General features: G+C 44.5%; 2 pseudogenes; one reads left to right on the top strand and one right to left on the bottom strand.

Annotated features, from left to right (window-relative positions):
* The window catches only part of LOC130838050 (coiled-coil domain-containing protein 113-like), a 26,724-nt pseudogene extending 16,970 nt beyond the window's left edge, over positions 1–9,754 (top strand).
* Positions 8,917–21,770, bottom strand: LOC130838049 (inactive serine protease 54-like; annotated as a pseudogene).

Genomic DNA, 21,770 nt, shown 5'->3' with positions numbered 1-21,770 from the left:
GCACATGGGATCTTCCTGGAGCTGGGATCGAACCCGTGACCTCTGCATTGGTAGGCGGATTCTTAACCACTGCGCCACCTAGGAAGCCCTCTTTTCACTTTCTTGATGGTATTGCTTGCAGCGCAAAAGTTTTTCTCATTTTTAAAAAAATTGTGGCTTTTTTTTTTTTTGGCTGTGCTGCTTGCAGGATCTTAGTTTCCCAAGCAGGGATTGAACCCCTACCCTCAGCAGTGAAAGTTCGGAGTCCTAACCACTGGACCACAGGGAATTCCCACAAATTTTTTCATTTTGATGGACTCCAATTTATCTATTTTTTCTTTTGCACCTGTACTGTTGGTGTTGTAGCTAAGAAATCATTTTCTAACCCAATAGCATGAAAATTTACTCCTGCATCTTCTTTTAAGAGTTTTATATGTCTCAAATTTAGGTTATGATCCATGGTGAGTTACTTTGTAAATGGTGTGAGAAAGGGTTCCCAAAGCTAAAAGAAGAAAGGAGATGCAGTGTGTTCATAGAATTTATGTTAACCTTCCTATTTACCACTTGTGTGGTTCTCTTCCCTTCTTCCTGTAGATTTGAGTTACCATCTGGTATTATTTTCCTACTCAAATACAGCTTCATTTCAGCCTGCCTCCTTTGTGCTATAATTGTCAAATATATTATATTTTATATGTTATAGGTCCAATATAAAATTATATACATTATTTTATGAAAATGCTTTTTAAATCAATTAAGAGCAGGAAAATATGCAATTATACTGTTTTTTTATAATTACCTACATAATTACCTTTGCTTGTGCTATTTGTTTTCTTGGATGTAGTCTTCTTCTACAGAAGTAAAGTGCCATTTTCATCACATCATATCAAGGGAGCATCCTGTCAACATGTCTTTTCATTGCTGATGTTAAGCTTGATCACCTGGCTGAGATGGTGTTTCACAGCTTTTTCCACTGCAGAGTTACTCTTTCCCACTTTTCAGACTTTACTGCTTGGGAGGAAGGTCCTGTGTACAGCCCATGCTTAAGAAGTAGGGAGTTATAAATCTTTTTGGAAATCTTCCCCATTTGTTTCTTTTAAAAATTATTTATAGCAGCATTGGGGACTTCCTAGGTGGCACAGTGGTTAAGAATCCGCCTGCAAGTGCAGGGGACACAGGTTCAAGCCCTGCTCTGGGAAGATTCCCACATGCCACGGAGCAACGAAAGCCCATGAGCACAACTGTTGAGCCTGAGTGCTAGAGCCCGTGAGCCACAACTACTGAGCCCATGTGCCACAACTGCTGAAGCCCACGTGCCTAGAGCCCATGCTCCGCAACAAGAGAAGCCATTGCAATGAGAAGCCCGCACACTGCAAGGAAAAGTAGCCTCCGCTTGCCGCAACTAGAGAAAAGCCCGTGTGCAGCAACAAAGACCCAACGCAGCCAATAAACAAATTAAATAAATAAACTTATTTTAAAAATTATTTATAGCAGCAACTCATGAATATTAATTTTATATATTGGGCTATAATCTAACATTATTTATTTTGTTGCTCCCGTTGTTCCAGTTTGGCCATTGGGAGCTCTTTCAGTCAGCTCCTGTGTCCCGTTAGCATATCCCTATTTTTGTCAGTTGTTGTCATCATATGTGTGTCTGTTTTGTTTTGAGCACCTCTTTCCTTTATGGAAATAGAAGATGCTCCAGGCTCTTCTTGTATATTTCCTACCCCAGTCCTAGAATTAGCCATTTCCCCAGGGAGTCCTGGGTCCTTTTATTTGGTTAATATTGGAAACCAAGATCTGGGTGTGCTCACTGCTTTCTTTCATTTTTGAAAGACAGTTTTGCTGGATGTAAGATTCTTGGTTGACGGTTTTTTGTTTTTTGTTTTTCCTTTCAGCACTTAGAATATATCATCCCACCACGTTTTTGGCCCCCATTTGGTTTCTGATGAAAAGTCAGTTATTAATCTTATTGGGCTTCCCTTGTATGTGATGAATTGTTTTCGCTTGCTGCTTTCAATATATTCTCTTTGCCTTGTCGGTCAACATTTTGAGTATGAAGTATCCGGGTATGGATTTCTTTGCACTAATCCTACTTGGAGTTTGTTGAAGTTCATGGATGTATAGCTTAATGTTTTTCATCAAATGTGGGAAGTTTTCATGTGTGTTGATGTACTTAGGGGTGTTCCACATTTCTCCAAGATTTTTCTTTCTTCTTTTTTCTCTGTATCCTTCATATTGCATAATCTCTATCAATTTACCTTAATTGATTATTTCTTCTGTTGGCTTAAATGTACTGTTGATCCCCTCTAGTGAATTTTTCATTCCGCTTGGAAAGACTTCAGATTTTCTATTTGGTTCTTCTTTTTTATTTTTTAAATAATTTCTACCTCTTTATTGGTATTCTCTGATAAGACATTATCATCATATATTAATTCTTTAAACATGGTTTCCTTTCATTTTTTGAACATCTTTATAATAGCTGCTTTGAAGACTTCACTAAGTCCATCATCTGGACTCTCTGAAAGGCAGTTTATGTTGCCTGCTTTTTTCCCTGTGTGGGTCACACTTCCTTGTTTGTTTCCTATTTCATAATTTTTGTTGAAAACTGGACGTTTTAGATAGTACGCTTTAGCATCACTGGATACTGATCTCGGTCTTGTCATTGGTTTTGCTTGTTGTTTAGTGATTTGGCTGGACTAGTTCAGTAAAGTCTATTTCTCCTGCTGTTAGTAGCCTCTGATGTGGCTCCCCAGAGGGTTCAGCCTTGATCATGGGTGCAATCTCCCTGACAACCAGGGTGATTTCAGCTTAGTTCTCTTTGACGCCTCCATCTACCAGCTAAACTTCTGGCCAGTCTACCTCTATTGGTATCACACCCAGCTATCAGCCTCCATTAATTACTAGCTGATCACTCTATTGCTTTAACGCCCTGAGACGTTAATTGTTCTACATTCCGATCTAAAGTCAGGCCCCATCACAGGGGCAAAGTGTTGCCAGTCATTGAGGCTCGCTCTAACCCCGTGAGGCTCTTCTTAATTGTCTCTTTCTCTGGTTAAGTTACACATCTAGCTGACCTACTTCTTGCTTGTTGCTACTAATATGGAGCTATCAGGTTGATCTTAATCGCTCACCCCAAAGATCTCCAATCTTTTCCACAAAGTCCTTAGGCATGAACTCCCCACACTCCGTTCCAAATAAAGCTCATCTTCTTAGGCAGCATTCCAGAGCTTTCTGTTTTACAGCCTCTCCCCTTGGGCAAAATTTCTACACTGTTGCCCTGGAGCTGGATGTGGGAACAGTGGCCTGCCTTTCCTGTAGTTTCACCCCTGTTCTACGAGTGGGGTGCTGGGTAGGGACTGCAGTCCCTGGTCTTCTCAGCATATCCCTCGTAGCTAGTACTTATTTTTTAATGCTTTAATTCTTGCTACTTCGTTATATTTTATCTTAGGTATTCTCTAATCACCATTCTCACAAGAGTGTCCACTGATGGTTCTGGGTACTTTTTTAGGTCTCCCCACAGTTGTATGTCATGCTAGACAGCAGACATGCACTGAACGCTTCCTGACAAATTTTTGTTGCATTCTGAAAACAAGTTAATAAAAAAATAAATTTATTGGGTTGCTTCAAACTGAATTAAAGCAGCACTTCTCAAACCAGAAGGTGACAACCAGTCACCTGGGGATCTTCTTAAAAGCAGATTTTGATTGGATAGGTCTCAGGTGGCCTGAGACTCTACATTTTCACCCAGTTCCCAGGTGATGCCAGTGTCACAGATTGTACTTTGTGAATCAAGGAATCAAAATACAGTACTAGGGTAGGAAGATTCAACATCATAAAAATGTTAGCTCTGTTCAAGTTCATCTGTGAAATACTAGTATTCCAATTAAAATAACGAGGAGATTTTTTTAAAGGCTTAAATAAGCTGACTCAAAAATTCTTTTGGAAAAATAAATAAGAATATCCACAAAGTTCTTAATAAGGAAGAGACTAGCCCTACTAGATACTGAAACATGTCATGAAGTTACAGTATTTAAAACAAGTCCATGGGGACTTCCCTGGTGGTGCAGTGGTTAAGAATCCATCTGCCATTTCAGGGGACATGGGTTTAATCCCTGATCCAGGAAGATCCCACATGCTGTGGAGCAGCTAAGCCCATGCGCCACAACTACTGAAGCCCGTGCACCTAGAGCTCGTGCTTCGTAACAAGAGAAGCCACCACACTGAGAAGCCTGCGCACCGCAACAAAGAGTAGCCCTCTCAAGAGGAAGGGGATGTGGGGATATATGTATAAATACAGCTGATTCACTTTGTTGTACAGTGAAAACTAGCACAACAGTGTAAAGCAATTATACTCCAATAAACATGTGGGGAGAAAAAAAAGAATAGCCCCCACTTGCCACAACTAAAGAAAAGCCCATATGCAGCAACGAAGACCCAACACAGCCAAAAACAACAACAACAACAACAACAACAACAGCAAAACAAGTCCATGAATAGACTGGAAGATCAAAGAAAAAAGTATAAGCCGTATGATGAACTCCAATACAGATCATATATGATATGTATATGATCAAGTATCTGATAGTTTTGATATTGATCCATTTAGTTTATGATAAAGGTGGCATTGCAGTGAGAGACAGCAGATTATTCAGTAAGTGATTTGCAATGACTGGGTAGCCATTTAGGAAAAAATTAATTTGGAACTATATGTAATGGTGAAATTAATCCAGGCATATCAGAGATTTAAATGTTAACAATAAAAGCACTGAAGTCCTAAACTTATATAGTGGGAACGGTTTTACTGTAATCTTGGAATGCGGAAGACTTTTAAAATATAAAACCTATAAACCATGAAATCAATAAAGTCAGCTATATAAAAATAAAAAATTTGCTGCACGGCAAAAGCCATCATAAGCAAGCCAAAAGATAAGTAACTGGAAAAATATTGTATCTGATATCACAAGGAGCTAATTTTCTTAAAACATAAATGTCATAAATTTAACAAGAAAAGTCTAACAAAAAATAGGAAAAACACTGGGCCAAAGAATTAAAGTTACACACTGAAACACAGTACATTAAAATTTTAATTTATGCATTAAAAAAATAAAGTTACAGAAAAGCTAAACAATCTCAAACATATGAAAAATATTCGTCTTCACCCATAAGGAACAGAAAATAAAGCTATATAATGAGTTACCATTTTCCCTCTGTTAGATTGACAAAGATGGAAAAGTAAGATTGTGTCTAGAGAACTGGGGAAAACACAGTCTCAGACACTGCTGCAGAAGCATAACTGGCTTTATCATTATAATAGAAGGCAAGTTAACACAATTTACCCTACAAACACCTATGCTTAGGGCAGGGTTTCTCAACCAAGACCCTACTGACAGTTTAGATCAGATAATTCTTTGCTGTGAGGGCTGTCCTGTGCACTGTAGGGTGTTCAGTAGCATCCCTGGCCTCAACCTACGAGTCGCCAGAAGCACTCCCCTAATTGTGACAAACAAAAATGTCTCCAGACATTGCCAAATGTCTCCTGGGGGCAAAATAGCTTCTGATTGAGAACCACTGCCTTAGAATAAGCAATTTCACATTCAGTACCTTATCCTACTGATACACTTGCATTTTTACAAAATGTTATATACCCAGAAGATTTATAATCACAGAACTCTCTGTTGTAATAGCAAGAGATGGAGAAGCTAAGTGACTGCTGGGGACTTGTTAAAGTATGGTACATCCATACAATGGGAAATTATGCAGCTGTTTAAAAGAATGAGTACATTCTTTATGTGTTGATACAGAAGAACCTTCAAGATTTATCGAGTGGAAAACAAAAGTTGGATAAATGAAAGTGAATAGAGTTAGCTACTCTTTGGGTCAAAAAAGGTAAACACATGTGTTTGTATGGATATCGATTTCTAGAAGGATGCACAAAACCTAAAAATAGTGTATGCTTCTTGGAAGGGGGACCTGCGTGCCTGGGGATAAGGGTGGGTTGAAAGTTTGTCACTGTGTACTTTTATACCATTTGAATTGAATGTGTTGCCTCTGCAAAACAATTGTTAAAAGGACAATGTTTCTTCGAAAAGCCACTTTTCAAAAGAAAAAGACTAGTTAATTTTACTGTATAATAGTTCTAAAAATAAAATTTAGAAAGACAGTTTCCTTAAAAAATTAAATAATCGGGCTTCCTAGGTGGCGCAGTGGTTAAGAATCCTCCTGCCAATGCAGAGAACACGGGTTCGATCCCCGCTCTAGGAAGATCCCACATGCCGCGGAGCAACTAAGCCCGTGTGCCCAAAAAAAAAAAAAAAAAAAAAAAAACAACAAAAAAACAAAATTAAATAATCACATGATCCAACAAGTTGTCTTCCAGGCATATACCCAAGATAATGGAAAGCGTGAACTTGAACAACAGGTATTTGTACACCCATGTTTGTAGCAGCATTATTTACAGTAGCCAAAATGTAGAAGCAACTCAAGTGTCCATCAACAGATGAATGACTAACCAAAATCAGCTGTGTGGATATATAACAGAACATTATTCATCCTTAAAAAGGAAAGAAGTTTTGCCATGCTATAACATGGATGAACCCTGAAGACATTTATGCTAAGTGAAGTTAGCCAGTCACAAAAGGACAAATATTGTATGATTTTGCATATATGAGGTACCTAGAGTAGTCAAATTCACAGAGACAGAAAATAGAAGGGAGCTGCCAGGGCCTATGGGGAGGGGGTTTGGGGAGTTAGTGTTTAATGGGTACGGAGGTTCAGTTGGGGAGAATGAAAAAATTCTGGACATGGCTGGTGATGAAGGTTGCGAAACAGTGTGAGTGTACTGAACGCCACAGAACTGTACACTTAAAAATGGTTAAAATGGGAAATTTTATGTTATGTATATTTTGCCAAAAAAAAAAAAGACAGGAAAATGAATTGAAATTGATCTAGTCAAAGTATACTTAAATACATAATTTTTCCAAAGCAAAAAAAAAGCCCCTAAGCAATCAAAAGGAGAGCATATTGCTTAATAAAGGAAGGAAGGGAAGAAGGAAGAAAGGAAGGAAGGGAGAGAAGAAAGCCTGTTTTAGACTGTACTTAGTGCTTCTACACTGGATGAAAATGTCGCGATCTGCAAAGAATCAGAATCTCGTGACTTCACTCACTCCTTTGCAAATGTAGACATTTTTAGAACTACATGGAAACTGGGGAGAGATGCCAGGGTCAGTAAGTCCCGGGAGGCTAGAACTGCCAGGGAGCCCCATGTTTACTTGGTCGTTCCCAACCCAGGACCGAGCCAAGGCCATGGCTCTGAACAAGCAGCTCCGGAAGCAGCTGTCTGAGTTCCGAGCGCCACAGGTGATGCTGTACGTCCAGGAGAAGATCTGAAACGGGGACCTGGAGAAGACCATCAGGATGTGGGAGAGGAAAGTGGAGATCGCAGAGGTGAGTCACAGGGCGTCGCGAGACCTGCAGTGTCTTATGCCCCTCACATTTTTGTTTAGGATTTTGTTTTCTGAGCTAAGAATACTGGCGTTTAGACTTGTAATATGTGTGAGAAATCCCAGCCATTGCTTCCACTCTTACAGCAAAATAAAGGTTGGCTTTTTTTTTTTTTTCCTTAAAGCTCCTTGTTAGGGACAGGGTCTTTTCAGGTTATTGAATTCTGGGAGCCTCTGAATTCCTCCCCCCGCCATTGATAATTGATTGATGACTATTTTATACGTGGAGAAACCAAGTTTTTAAAAACTGAGATAATAATGGATTTTAATATCACTCAGAACCTGATTCCATGCATGTACATAGTTGCCATGGGTCTTTGCAATGTTGACTCACCCCACAGCCTTTTCATATGGTACAGAGTGCGCAGAAGCACCCTTGCCCCTCGTAAGCCATGGAGGAGAAAAAAGCAAAGTGCAAACCATATGCTGGCATAAAAAGAAAAAAAAAAAAAAGGAAAGCACTGAGACTGCCACAGGCCAGCTTGCACACTGAGGGCACTTAAGACATACTTAGAGTAGCTTAAAACCCCAGTCAGGTCAGTTGGGAAGCTTGGTGTTCTCACATCTAGACCCCAGCTCCATTTCCCACGGTCCTTTTTCCTGCCCTTCCGGTGGTCACTTGGCAGCAGGAAGGTAAGTTAGGATCCATACTCAGGCCCGACAAATCTTGGGCTAGGAAGTAGTAGAGAATCACAGCAGAAACCTGCAACTCCTCCCTTCGTGGAACAGAAACAAGCTCTTTAGAAGATTCTTCCAGACGCCCCAAGGTGGCCCGTGTCTGCCGCATGCACGCAGACACTGCCCCACATACAAGGTCATCCACACCATCACAGGGCTGGATGCGGGTAGAATAGGCATAATCCGTTTGTCCCAAATGACCTTCTCCCTCCTCCCCCTTTCTCCTTTTTGCAGATGTCCTTAAAAGGCTACCGCAAGGCTTGGAATAAAATGAAAACCACCAACGAGCAGTTGCAATTTGCCCCCCTGGGAAATAGCCAGAGGGAGGCTACGGCTGCCGACCCAAAAGTGACCCATTAAAGTAACTGGCTCCTCTCCAGTCATGGGGTCCTCTCCCTGCTCCCTGTGATGGCTGGTGTCCCCAGTTCTCCAGCCAGGCTGCCGGTCACCTCCCAGGCCACCTCGGACCCTGGGGACTGTTTTCACAGCCTGGCTCTGGGAATCGTTAACACTGAAAGAACCACAGGGCACTCTCATGGTTTGACACTTGTTAGCCCACCTTTAGTTCACAAGCACACATGACAGTGACCTTCCCGCATGTGGGAGTGGGACGGAAGAGGGAGAGCTGGCCCAGTGTGTACTGTGGGCCTTGTCCGTGGCAGCCCAGCTGTGCAACTCTCAGAAAGAGACACCAAAACAGCGTGGTGAATGCCTGGCACTCAGCGTTCTGAGCTTACTCTTCAGTTTGGAGGGTTAGCTCCTAGACTAAGATACCGTTACCAAAGAAAACAAGCACAAAGAAAAAGAAGGTAATTTCTTGGGGCTGATGTAACCTGTTCTGGCCTGATAGAGACACACTGTCCCCAGCCTCCCTACCGTAGTAGTCATAGTACATGGGCTGGATGGCCATCTCAGACCGGTCTGACTCCGTCAGACCCTTTTCCCTAAAGTCTAGACTCACTTGAGCGCCATTTGCTGGCCGTGAATGCATGGTGGCCCTTTTCTGTCCTTGGAAGTGTGGTTGGGACCGTCCAACCTGGCTCAGCCTGGCATGTTTTTTCTGTGTCACAACATCGCGTGATGAGTGGCTGGGGGAGGGAATCGGGTTCTCCCAGTGGTGGAAGGAAGACAGGGGCGGGCTGGTCTTCTTGGTCTTGGACGTGATCCAGTTGCTGTAGTCTTCCACCCTGATGTACAGGAAGACACCGGGGCATTTCTCACCGCCGTGGGACAGGATTCCTCTCAGCACCCACAGATTCAGCTCCTGCAGCTGACACATCATTGGGTTCCCTGGGTCCCCCTGTGACAAAGGACAGAAGGCTTCAGGTCTTAGAACAAGTTTTCTTTTTTAATATGTCCCTGTGCAATTTACTATCTGTTCGAGAAAAGCTTTACACTGGTTCTCACTGGAAACGGGGTAAATTATAGGATAATATTTCCAATCCAGGCCACCGCACCACAAATTCCAACAAGATGACTTTTCCTTCTATTATACAAATTGTGTGTAGGCTCCTGCAGTTTGCCTGTCGCTTCCTGGATCCCGTTACATTTTCTTGCCCCTTTCCAGTACTTTGAATAAAGGCTCCCCCTCTTTTGGTTTCTCACTCCTCAAATGTTACTTTATTCCTTTCTGGCCTGGGATGCTCCCGTTTTCCGTTCTCTTCTCTCTTTTGTTTCCATCCTTCGTTTAAGCTGAGCACACCTGCTCACAGTCCTGCTTGGGTCAGAGTCAGACTTCTGGGGAACACACGCCACTGGGCTGGGTTCCCAGCCTTTCCAGACGGGCAGCTGTCGGCCAGTGCACCCTGCGCCCCCGTCCCCTGGCCACGCTCTCGGGAGCCGTCCTCTGGGCCACGGGAGTTCTGCCACACGGACCTTATCTCCCTGCAGGTGGGTGGGCAGAAGCCCAGCACACTTGGCTGGACACGTGACCCTGGCAGGTTACCTAATTCTCTGAGCTAACGTGGGGACAAGTGTAGTGCCTGTAACACCGGCAGAGCTCCTGGTACAGGGCCTGACATACTGCATGCACTCAGGAAACAGCTGCTATTACCCTGGTGTTGAGAAAAGGCCATCATTTTTATGTGAAAAACTGAGGAATGTGGGAAAAGCAACAAGACCTCTGTGACCTGCCAGGCGAGAAGGGCTGGATGGTCACACTTTGCTCTTGTTGTTTGAACTGAGGCCTGGAGGGAGGGGCTTGCAGTTGACAATGGGAAACAATCTGAACAGACTCAACAATGAGAATTAGAGAGAGCAAAACAGTGCCTCTAGTGGTCACCTCAGCCCCTGCCCATTCCCAGGCTTGGGTGTCTGAGCGTTCTTGGGTTTCTACACACGTGCAGCCTCTTTCACTAAACCCTCCTTTTTCTGGCGAAGTAAAACCAGAACAGAAATGCAGGTGAATGGGAGAGGAAAAGAGCAACTCTGCAAGCAGGGCCATGGCAGGCATGCTCTGCAAGGCTGCCCTAATTCCCCGGTTGTCCCATGGCCACACACACAGCAGGATGACATTCCAGACTTCACTCTGTGCTTCTCATTAGATGGAAGAAGGTGCTTGAGTGTGGAACTCTTCATCTTTCAGTTTTTCACATTCTACTGTTTGCATCCCATGCTGCCAAATGGCAGAGGGTCGAGATTTCATCCCTGAGCTCTGGCTGGTCCTCCTAGGACTGGTGAACAGGCTCTCATCTGCACCCCATTGTGTCCGCCTGGGGCACAGAGGCTCTCTGGCCAAGAATGGAGTGGCCTCCCCTCTGTTCACCAGTCCCACGCCCAGTTTGTTTTAACTGTGCTTTTACAGCTTGAGGAAGAAAAAGAATGCAATTCAGGACAAATAGTTTGACAAATGATTGTGGGGTCAACATCCCTGGCTATCGTGTGGTTTTGTAAGTTGCCGTTCCACTCGGGTGTAGAACATGCTACTTTTTCTCTTCCCCATAACGTGTAAGGCTGAGGCTTCTGAAGCTCAAGCAATGGAGGCCAAAAGTACCAGGTGCTCCTCTGGAGCAGTCCCACCTCATCTCTCAGGGGAGCAACCCCGGCATAGAGGGGCCCTTTCATTGCATGAACCTCAACCTTGACATTCAGCAAAAGCCCTAACAGTTGTGGGAAAAAAGGAGGGGTGAGTTCAAAGTGATTCTACTTTTGTTGGGTTTCTGAGCACCCATTAGGGCAGACACTGAACCTGGGTGGCTTATTTTACATGTTAGAAGTGTGGCTTTGAGAACCTCTGTACACTAGAACACATTTCCTAGGAAGGATCCGAGGTAGACAAGTCACCTTTTTTTTTTTTTTTTTTTGGTCTGAGACAGTTTGCAAGCATAATTCTCTTAAAAAACAGGCTGTCTGCAGGTGTGCTACAGTTAAAAACCAATCTGAACTTTGTGGGTGGTTTAAAGAGGTGATCATTTAGCGTGTAAGCAGCGTACCATATTCCAGTGAATCTAAGATGCTCTTAAAAATTAACATCTTTGAAATGGGATGTGTCTTTTAATCAGCTGCTTCCAGAGTTTCAGTGGCAGCATTTTTTTTTCCTCAGTGTTACATAAAATAATAGTGCGTTCTACAACCGACAGCATCTTGGATTTGATGAAGTGTGACACTAGATTGATGGAGTGACTGATGGCAGGATTTTGTTAAGTAGCTACATCTTCTACTGTATTTTAACACATTCTCTAATTTAAGAAGCTGCTACAATCCTCCACCTGGCAAAGAGCCCAGGACAACATAGGCACTCAATAAATGTTGAACCAGCTTTGGAAGGGCAAACTTATTGCCTGATGAAAGACAGTCCTTCATGCTTTTGCAATAAAATGACTTTAAGAAAGAACCGTCCACGTACACGTATTTTTCCCCTTTCTCTAAAAAGCTTTCTCTAGATCATCTGGAAAAAAAAATTCCCCATCAGGGAATCTTGAAGGTTCCTTCGAGAAAAGTGGATGATCAGTGTTTTGGACAATTTTAGAGGCGAGGAGGGAAACTGTCCGGAAATCTGGCAGACCTGGGTTCTCGTCTTTAACGGTTAGTAACCGTGTGGCCCGGATAAGCCACACTTTTTCCAGATGTGGATACGAGGGGCCCTGGACAGGTGTTTGTGAATTCTACGCATTTCCTGTGGCAGTAGGACAGCCACATCTGGACAGCCCACATCCAGGCAGAGGGCCGGGCTTCTTACGGAAAAAAGAAATCCCGTAACTGATGAGCAACGGCATCAGTCTAGGTTCCAAAGAAGCTGAACACAGCGAGCCCACGCTGTAGGCGTGCTCCACGTGCATCTGCATGTGTGGTTTGGACTCACTCTTGCAAACTTTTAGCGAATGAGAAAACACGTGACTTAGCCGCGCTTCGTCATATCCCAGTGAAATCGGTGACTGGTTAGTACATTCAGCAGGTTGTTATGCAGCACCTGCTACCTGCCAAGCGCTGTTCGCCCACGAGACGCCCGTGAATCCCAGGCGACGGTCCCTGCCCTCACGGAGCTCACAACACAACGAGGGCGAGTCCCCAGGCTCCCCGTGAAGCGACCACTGCTTACCCTCAGCATGTGGCTTCTACTCCACTGCGGTCTTACCAAGCAGACGGCATCGGTTTCCATCTCTATGTGATGGCCACATCCTGTTTTCTCAATTTTGTTTAAGGGACACAAGTCGATGTCTTTCACGGAGATTTTCCTCAGGATACTCATCGTCATGTGATTTCCCGTCTGGACAACAGAGAGCCCAAGAATTATTAACAAGAAGACATCCCCCAGGTCAACGCAACTACAACCCACATATCCAGATGGGAGTGAGTAGGAAATGTTCTGATAAATCCCCTTTTCCTCATAGAAATCAGAACCTGTGTCTGAGTTTTTATTGAAAACTACCTTTGCTTTGAACTTAAATGTGAAAATAGGCAGAGAACATGTTCACCCCTCCTTCACATCTACAGAGCATGAATGCATTTCCTTGTTTACTTCCCAAGAATAAAAGAAAACAAGGATGGCCCAGACAAGAGGGCTGTTAGCTCTGGTTCCAGGAATAATGTCCCTTGCCCCCTCGGTAACCTTGCACACATTTCAGGCTGTTTGCTTCCAATGTACTTCCAGTGTACTTCCAATATTGGTGTAGGAATAGAAGAAAAAGGACCAAATGTAAGAATGGTCTCAAAGAGGGCAAGCGCTGGGAATCTTGGCTGGTTAAGTAAAGGTTCCAGCCCAACTCTAGAACCTTGGGCCCCCTGAATTATTGAGCTAAGCCCTAGAAGAGTTCATCTCAGTCACCCCCACTGCTAGCACACACACAGCCTCCTCTAGGAGAAGAAGGGATTAACTGCAGTTGTGGGATTCCATCCTGCCACCCAGCAGTTCTGCAAGGCTGGTGGCAAGTGCAGCTTTCTGCCGAGGAAGCAGATAGGCCGGACCAGGTTGTTGAACCGCATCGCTGTGTCTGTCTTCAGGAGGGCTATGTTATTTTTCATTGTTTTATTATCGAAGTCCTCATGGATGATGATGGTGTTGACTGGATACTCTTCGTGAGCAATCAGTTTTGCATCCATCTCCGCTATACCAACTATAGCGACAGCATCCTTCCTGGGGAGAGAGCAAGGGAATCTTCAGAAGCCCAAACAGCGAGGAAGCCTCACACTTCCCTGTTTACACATTTATTATTGTTTCAGCCTGGAACACTCATCCAATTCATCTTCCTAGAGCTACTTTTTACTCACCCTTTTGAACCCAGTCCCCAGGAAATCTTTTTTTTTTCCCATTTTATTGAAGTATAGTTGATTCACAAATGGTATTAGTTTCTGGTGTACAGCAAAGTGATTCAAAGAATGTTAACATTCTTTTCCATTATGGTTTATTACAGGGTATTGAATATAGTTCCCTGTGCCATACAGTAAGACCTTGTCTTTTTATCTATTTTATATGTAGTCGTTTGTCAGGAAATCTTTTCTGAACCCCTAGACTTGTGTCCTCCTTTGTGAGCCCATAGGATCTTGAGGATTCTTCTGTCTTAATGGCATATGCCCTACCACCCAAAGATAATCTGTCATATTATGGCTGATAATCTTATATATACATATATATTTACATAGTTGTAGTCACAACCAAGATGTAATCTTGATTCTTGACTTTCACACTTGACATTTTAATTCAAGCATCTTTTCATATTATATACTCATATTATAGACACTTCAGAGAAATTTCGATTTTCATAGTGATCGAGTTCAATTGGATGTTTCCCATTCTCCTCTTTGGAATCACCCGAGGAATTACGATAATGAGAAACAATTGAAAACACCATAAAACTAAGAGACGCTAGAGCATCCAAACCCTGGAATCAGGGAAAGGGCTGACAGGAGAGTAGAAGGACTACACAAGGACAGGGAGTTACAGATGCTACTTACTGCCGCAGAGTCAGATAAAGCTGGTTGAACACACTTCTCAGCAAAGAAATGGAAAGTAGAGAAATGAAACCATGACCAGAATGAAAGCCAAGTTGGAAGCAGCATAAAGGAGAGTAGAGACCACAGAAAACACAATGAGGGACACAGAAGGTAGGACCAAGAAAGGACCAAAATGAAATGGTCATTAACAGAGATTTTTAAAAGGCTGGAGAGAAAAGAACAGATATGGCGGTCCATGGAGAGTCAGCAGACTGCAGAGAAGGTAACCAAAATAATGAAACAGAAAAAAATATTTCAAGATCTAATTTAGGAAAGGTTTCCAGAAATAAGAATTGTGTCTACAGTGTGGAAGGGTACCCCATATCCTAGGGGAAAATCTATACAGAATGATTAACACTGAGACATACCCTTGTCAGCTCCCAGCAGGAAACAGATGACACACTCAAATAAGGTAAATTGAGGGAAGTTTAGTAAAGGGACTCTTTACAAAGGTCTTGCAGGATGTAGGGAAATCACAGAGAACAGTACAGTGTGCTGGGTTCCAGGTGGCATATACAGCTATCTGCTGAGGTAACAACAGTGTGCTGATGGGAGGACGTGGTCAGACAGAGCTGTGGGAGTGGGTCCCCCGGCTGGAGGAGGCAGCCAGTCTGCAGCATCTGTCAGGGGAATAAGGACCCTGACCTCACTTCCTCCCTCCCTCTGATCTCTTACCAGTGCTCCCTTTGGCCAAACCCAACTGGAACCCAGGAGGCAAGAACGCCCATTGGTGTAACCCACACAGGTCAGCCTCCTGGGACCCAGCAGAGTGGAAAAGAGTTGAGAGTGGGTCTGGAGGGGCAGGTGGGAGAGACTCAGCAAAGCTCGTAAAGTTGCTGGACTTCAGTGACAAAGAAGGAATCCTTGGGCAACCACACAAAACAGATTAAGTCATCCTAAGTTTGGCCTCTCATTTATGGTCTAACCGGGGAACTTGTGAGAGTGAAAGGGGTGCTAAGATAGGATAACAAGTGTAAAGCAGGCCCCCGCCCGGGGGAGTACTAGGATGTGTGGGCTCCCGCCTGCAGAGGAAGACATCAGAATGGCTTCAGACTCCTCCACAGCAAGATTTAATACCCGAAGCTGAGGGATAGTGGCAGGTGGGAGTGCCTATGAAGTCCTCAAATGGAAGCAGGCGTGATCTGTGAATTCTACACATACGTGGTCATTCAGGGCAGCACCACACTTCTGAATATGTAAAACCCGAGGAAACATGGTTCTTGGGAGCCCTTCAAGAAACTACTTGGAGGGACTTCCCCAGTGGTCCAGTAGTCAGGACTCTTGTACTTCCACTGCAGTGGGCACAGGTTCCATCCCTGGTCAGGGGACTAAGATCCCATATGCTGTGCTGAGTGCCCCCCCCCCCCCCAAAAAAAAAAAGAAGAAAAAAAGAAACTACTTGATGACAAATTTTAGACAGTTCTAGTGTTGAATGGAAAAAATCCAGCAAAGGGACTATCAGTAAGTGCAGAATTCATTACAATATGGGTCTAAAATTAAAATGAAAGAAAAACTTTTAAAGTTATAGATTGGAGTAATGATGTAAACCCTGGCAATAATCAAATGGTGTAACTAAAGCTAAAATAAAAGCAGAGGAAGGTGTATACACCAATTTTCTCATCTTTTATGGGAGTCGAAACTATTATGTATTTACAGCTAATATATGAAATAACAAGGGTGTGCAAATATGTACATGAATCAAGGTAAAGATTAAAGTACATAAATAACCTACTAGAATCGGGAGATCATGAAGAAGGAGGGAAGAAGCGAAAAGACAAGAATTCTGGCATCGGCCACAGAAGAGTCTAGAGAGGACCATCCAGAGAGAAACAGAAGATTTGGGTGTCTTCCGTGAAATTATAACTGTAAGATGAACACCAGAACAAATTCAAACTTTCCATATTTGTCAGAAGAGACATACAAAACAAAGCCATAGAATGAAAAGAAAAACAGGAAGCAATAAAAACAGAACAATCTAAAATAAAAAGCAGGAGTTTCATTCTGAACATCAGAGCAGAAGAGCATGCAATAAGACAAAGAAAGGCTTTTCATGACGGTAAGGAGTTCGGTCTACAGTGAAGACTTCAGTTATAAATATCTGCAGTGACACAATGTTCACAAATTAAATTCCAGAAAATAGGAGGAGAAAAAGCCAGAAGCTTGTAATTCACCTTGGTCAGCCTAGCACAGATCAAGTGGACTCCCTGCCCCAATTTCATGTATTCAATTGTACTCCAAGGACAGAGAATGAGCTTTTTAATTTACCTGGGAAATTATTCATATGGACCACATAGTAGACTGCAAAGACAACATCAACAAAATACTGAGTAGATCATCATGCAGTCTAACTCAAAATTAAATTATGTTAGAAAACAAAACAAAATACCCTCTCACCTGGATATTTTTAAGTGATCTTTAATAAAACCTAGAGTCAAAGAGGAAATCAAAACCAAAACAGCAGACCAGATAGAAAACAGCAGTAAGGAAAACACTACATAGAAAACAGAACCTCTCTGGAGGCCTGGTTGGCAACAGCTATCAAAATTTCATCCAGTTGTTCCACTCCTATGTTATTCGTGCTGCAATATGCTTCCACATATATGAAATAATGTGTATACAAGTATATCTGCTGCAGCATTTTTTGCTACTAGTGAAAGACTGGAAACAACCCAAATTTCCATTATTAGAGGACTATGTAATTATGAAACATCCATGTGGGACACTGATGAAAATAATGAGGTAGCTTTCTATGTACTGATAGGAAAAGATCACCCAACATTCACGGCAGAGTGAAAAAAGCTGAGTGGAAAAACGTGTATGGTGTGCTACCAGTTGTATTGGCAGGTGTTATGGACTGAATTGTGTCCCCCTAGATTCATAGGTGAAGCCCTAACCCTCAAAGTGAATGTGTTTGGAGATAGGGTCCTTAAGGAGGTAATTAAGATTAAACGAGTCCATTGGGTGGGGCCCTAATCCAATAGGACTAGTGTCCTTATAAGAAGAAGAGACAGCAAGAGTGTGTGCCCACAGAGGAAAGGAAAGTCCATGGGAGAACACAGAGAGAAGGTGGCAGTCTGTGAGCCAAGGAGTGAGTCCTTGGGAGAAACCAGCCCTGCTGACACCTTGATCTTGGACTTCCAGCCTCTGGAACAGTGAGAAGTAAATGTTTATTGTCTAAGCCACCCTGTCTGTAGTATTTGCCCAGCAAATTAATACAGAGGGGGAAAGAAAATTCTCTCTCTGTCAATAGATATAAAAGTCAATATAGATAGGCCTATAGGTATATAGCTATCTATGAGTGCATGGAGTTTTTCAGGAAGAACGCCCAAGAAACTGGTGACAGAAATGGTTCAAGAGAGGGAAGCAGTGACTGAAGGGGAGGGAAGGGAGGAGCTGCTTTTCATTATATGCCCTTTGATTCCTCATGAACATCATAGTATCACATGTAGTTTCAAATAAAAAATACAAATCACATGTTAAAAAATTCAGCAGCTGCACAATATTCCATCAGGGGTTTACACTTTAATGTATTTAGCAGCTGCAGGAATTATACTCTCTCCCCCCATACTGTGTGTGTGTATATAATATATAATGTATAAATAGTATATAATATATAGTATGTATACTATACTATAATATAGAGTATACATCACATGTATCTAATATAGATAGATCTATATGTAATTGCATATAGTATTTATATACTACAATGTGTGTTATATATAACATATATTATAAACTATATATGAACGAGTAACTATATCCTTATTTATGCATGATAATCAGACATTACATTTCCAGTGTTTTGTGTGTAAGTAACCATCCTAGGAAGAACTTTGTGCATAAAATTTTTCTAATAGTTAAAATTATTTCCTTAATTTTGATACCCAAAAGTGAACTCTGGGTCAGAAAGTGAGTTGTTTTACAAAAAAAAAAGTTTTTCTTTTAATAGCACAGATAGGTTTTTTTTTTTTTTATGGTTTAAAAGAATGCCCATTCATTGTAAAAAATTTGGAGCATACAGATAAGTTCAAAGAAGAAAACAGAAACCGTGTGCGTTCTGAGCACCCAGAGATGGGCGCTCCTCAAGTGTTGGCGCATTTCCTTCAAGTCTTTCCTCTACGTGCGTGTGTTTGTGGCAGTCACATTGTGAAGGCCTCAGGTAAGTGTTTTAAGGTAAGGGGCTCCTGTCAACTCGCTTAACACGGTAAGCGGTAGGGACTTCTAGTATCTGGAGTCTGTGCCTTTGTGACTGTAGTAGGATGGGAATGAATAGCCTTCCTGCGGTGGATGAAGAAGCCATCGTTTCACTTTGCAGTTGTGCAGCTGGCAGTCCTCCCAGCAGAAAGACACAGACTGCACCAACCTCGGCAACGGGTGATTTTAGGACCCCCCAACTCACAGCAAGCGCTGAACTGGTAAAAAGCTCTGTTGTCCTGTGAGCAGGAATCCACCTTCCAGGCCTCCCCACGCTGAGCAGGAAACAGAGTCCCCCCCCCCCCACCTCACTGGGCTGTGTGGGCTCCAGAGCAGGGGTACTGGCCTGTTCTGAAAGGGGGATGCAATGCTGAGGATCCAGAAGTCACTGAGGATGCTGCCGAAAGCCAGGTGGCTGTACTGGGAATCCTGCAGCGACACCACCCACGGGAACTCCTCGTCTTCCACCAGGCCCTCCTCGGAAGTTTCCACAATGTTGACTTTCTGGATGCCGCAACCTGCAGGGGGTGTGCGGGGGCCTCACTGCTGGGGCGAGGAGTCCAGGCCTGTGGCCGCCGCCACCGCACCAGAGCCCAGGGCCCGCTCGCTCTCCTGCTGGTCCCCCACTCTGGCTCTCTGTCTTGGTCACCACTAACTCTGCCACCCACGTTTATTTTCCTAGTGGGTCTCCTTCCGCATAAAAGACCCTTGGTGGGTCTCCCCCGCTCATCCACGTGCCGCGTCCCGATGAGTCCCCATCCTCGGCCTCCTTAGCGGACTCAGGGGTGCCCATCTCATCCTCGCCTACGCAGAGTGGGGCACAGGGATTCTCAACCCGACGGAACATCTCCTCCGCCTGCTGCCCACCTCCTGCCAGACCCCTGGGGACAAGGCCTGGGCACTGGCATTTTTAAAAAAGCTCCCCTGGTGGATTCTAATGTGTATTCGGAATTGAGAACCACTAGTGTTTTAGGAAGGCTCTGGACACAGGGTCCCAAGTCTAGCTGGCCTTGGGGCAACTATGTGTTGAGCCTTGGGGCGAGCCACTCCCCTCTCTGGGCCTCAGTGTCCTTTTGTGAGAGCTGGGGTAGCACACGCCTCTCACAGGAGGAGAGGTGTGTCCCCGTGACTGGTAATGCCAAGCCCAACGGACAATCCCATTTTCCCCGCATGTAAACCACTGCTCTGGGTGCCACCGCATGAGAACCCAGTGCTGGTTTCTAGATCGCTGGCCCTGGGTCCTGTGTGTCACATGGTGGGGTCGCACCAGCTGACAAAGTCAGGTCATGGGTGGCTTCTTTTTCAGCCATTCATCCAACCACACACACAGCCCTACTGAGTGAGAGGCTGGGCTGGCAGGGAAGGATGTCAGGATCCTGTCCCCACCCCAGGGGAGGTCGCAGTGCACAGGGGAGACAGACAGGTTGGAGAGTGACGGCATACAGAGAGACTTGTGACACAAGGGACTGTGCCCGGAGGATACACAGGAGGGGGATTCTGGATTCTGCCCAGAACATGAAGTCTGGGACGGCTTCCCCCAGGAGGTGACCTTTGAGGTGAGCACCAATGACAGAGAGTTGCCAAACCAAGATGCTGACGTTGACTGAACATTCAGTATAGTCATAAAGGACCACAGCAGACCTCTCCATGCTAGGGCATCGTGTGATCAAACATCTCTACATCTCTATGAATGGACACTTGGAGACGTTGCTGGAACAGTGAGAGCTGATTGTTAGCAAGATGATGTCTGTAAGGCCACCAAGTACTTCAGGGTCACCAAAGAGAAGAATTCTGTTTTTTCCCACAGGACATGGGCCATCTGTGGTGAACATGGTGCTAGCCAACCCTTCCTAACACAGCAAGAACCTACAGGTGTGTGATGAGTTTTGCTTTTTCAAAGCTCTAGCTGGCTGATTCATTTGACCTTATAAAGCCCTTGAAAGGCCAGGATATAATGAGGAAATCTGACCCAGAGATGAAATGTTTGCCCCGGGTCACTCGCATGAGGCTTTTTAAGAGGGAGGAGATGCCCTTTCTGTGTTTTGTCTCCTTGGGCTGGAAGGAAGTGGAGGAAGCTAGGAAAGCGGGGTGGTCCTCCTGAGCGCGCGCACACACACACGTGCGTGCGTGAGAGCTCGGGGAGCTCGCTCATCTCTCCCATCTAACTCCAGGAAGCCAGGAGAGAGCAGCTGGGGTGGCAGAAGCTGAGGCAGAGACCGCTTTCATCAAGTGCCCCTCCTCCATCTGCCCCTTTCCAGGCTGGAATTTTAGTCCTGGACAAGCTGGGAGTCGGAGAGGACTGCAGCTGACACATCTGCCGACAGAGACCAGGGAGCCTCTAAGGCACCTCCCTGCTCCCGGGCCCAGTCCTGCAGCTGGGGGTCAGTTTAGAGGTAACGATCAAGGTCTAGGGATAAAGAGCTTCATCGGAACAGTGATGCTGAAATAGAAACACAGGGAAGGCCTGGTGCCCAAGTGCATAAGACACATCTCAGGTCCCCACACAGGCTCAGGAAGGATGTCCCCCACCTGACAGAGGGAGATGTGCCCCAGGAAGAGTAGGGCAGGGCTGTGAGTGGGGAGGCAGGCCTCATGCCAACCCCCTCTACCCAGAGGGCCTCTCCGTATTCTGAGGCTTGTTTTCCTAACCATACTCTCACTGAGGACTAGGCCTGACATCAGGCTGCTGAGGCCATAGTTTCCTACATCCACACCCCACGTCCCGCTTCTTTGCCTGGTTCCCACCACAAACACGTGCTGCCCAGAGCAAAGCGCCGTGAGTCACCCACCCCCTGAGTCCCTCTCTGCACGTTAAGGACCATTTCATTTTCCGAGACGATTCCCCCTGCCATGTCACACGATCGGCTAAAGTCATGAAGGAAGAGAGAAACACACTCACTGGCAGAAGTGCGGGAGACGTAGAACAGCACCAAGAGCATCCCTCTCATCGCTGCCATTCCCAAGGAGAGCCGCAGCAGGCACCATGGG

The sequence above is a fragment of the Hippopotamus amphibius genome, chromosome 16 (genome assembly GCF_030028045.1).
Source record: "Hippopotamus amphibius kiboko isolate mHipAmp2 chromosome 16, mHipAmp2.hap2, whole genome shotgun sequence".
NCBI lineage: Eukaryota > Metazoa > Chordata > Mammalia > Artiodactyla > Hippopotamidae > Hippopotamus > Hippopotamus amphibius.
Note: the sequence above shows the minus strand (reverse complement) of the source record. Positions and strands in the feature narration are given on the sequence as shown.